Genomic DNA, 1,877 nt, shown 5'->3' with positions numbered 1-1,877 from the left:
CGAGCGGTGAAAGCAGGAATGCTGCTAGCCGCCAAGAACTTCGGAGTGCCGGATGTTGCTGCGGTGGAAGAAATGGAGAAGGGCACAGCCTCCTCCAGTGATAGTGAGGCCGTTGAGGGGCCCGCTGAGGCGGCAGCTCCCTTAATTGCCTCCAAGGAGAGCAGGAGCCCGGTGACGGACTCCTTAGACGGCGAGGGCTATCAAAGATCAAATCGCCGACAAAGGAGGATGCGAACCAGGCCTGTGTCCTCCAGTGAAAACAGTACTAAGGCCCCAATTTTGTCCGAAGGTCTGGGACAGATGAGGGACCCACGGAGAGCAGCCCAGCCAAGGACGACCCAGCCGGAAGACAGAGACAGCGAAAACGGGAAGAAAAAGCAGGCCACCCCTGCCGCCCAGCAGCTTGATGCCGAGCAGAAGAAGAAGCAGGACACCCCTCCTGCCCCAGCAGCTTGATACCGAGCAGAAGAAGAAGCAGGCCACCCCTGCCGCCCAGCAGCTAAGTGAAAAGATGACAAAGGTGCCTCCAATTGTCCTTCGAGAGAAGGGCAAATACGATGAAATCACTCGACGACTGATAGCCAACCAAATTAACTATGGATGTGGAGTGACCACCAAGGAGGGAGCCAGAACGCACCCACCAACTGCCGAAGACTACAGTCAGATGATTCGGGTACTGGATACATACAAATACCAGTACCACACGTACCAGCTGGAGGAGGAGAAGCAGCCCAGAGTGGTCATTAGAGGCGTCATCGAATCATGGAGCGATGGCCAAATTAGGGAAGAAATAATTGCCCTAGGATTCCACCCAACAACCATAGTGAAGTGGAAGAAAAATGTCCAGCCAATAGCAGTAGTCTTGGTGCTACTGGCAAAAACAGAAAAGGCCATCTTCGATGTCAGATCGCTGGGAAACCTCAGACTCAGAGTGGATTCCCAGCATGCCAAGAGTCAGCTGACACAGTGCTTCCGGTTTCAGCTCTACGGACATGGTCAATCGAAGTGTACAGCCGCCGCAAAATGTGTCAAGTGTGTGGCAGCAAATGATTGCACTTATGAGCAGTCATGTCTAGACTGCTCAGGCCCAAGTTTCTGTGTGTCATGTCTTGGAACGCCAACGGAGTGAAGAATAAGAAAATAGAGCTCCAAGACTTCCTGGACAAATATAGCGTCGATGTATGCCTAATCCATGAAACCATGCTAAAACCTGGAGATAGGTTCACACTTCGCAACTACCAGACACACAGAGCAGATAGGCCAACTAGGGGCGGAGGCACACTAGTCGCAGTGAAAGGTCCATCCAGCACCACGAGATCGTCAAACCTTCGGCAAACCTAGAGGAATCCATAGTGGTTGTCCAAATGGAAAAGTCCGAGATCAGAGTCGGGTCCGTATATGTCAGTCTAAGCGCTACGTTGTGTCCCGAGGATGTTCAAAGGCTTTTCCCAGATGACAGACCAATGATACATGGCGGGGACTTCAATGCCAAAAACACAAATTGGGGATGCAATTTCAACAACGCTAAAGGCAACATGCTATCAAACGAAGCCCGCAAAAACTTGTTTGAGGTAGCTGCGCCGCAAGAACCTACGCACATCACCCAAAATGGCAGAGATGACATCCTGGAGATATTCCTGTACAAAAATGCAAAAAGACTGTCCAGCCCCGAAGTACTTCAGGAATTGTCGTCCGACCATTTGCCGATACTCTTGCAAATTGGACCGAACCAAACCAACAACATCACTGCGACTAAAAGGATCACTAACTGGCAGACTTTCCAGAACATAATGGAAAGCTCCAGCAGGATCCCTCAGCCCACAACAGAGGACGACCTGGACCAGGCAGCAGAAAGTCTCACCAGGGAAATTAAAAAT

Source organism: Dendroctonus ponderosae, unplaced genomic scaffold (genome assembly GCF_020466585.1).
Source record: "Dendroctonus ponderosae isolate FM_Combo_2020 unplaced genomic scaffold, Dpon_F_20191213v2 Dpon_F_20191213_4, whole genome shotgun sequence".
Lineage (NCBI taxonomy): Eukaryota > Metazoa > Arthropoda > Insecta > Coleoptera > Curculionidae > Dendroctonus > Dendroctonus ponderosae.
Note: the sequence above shows the minus strand (reverse complement) of the source record.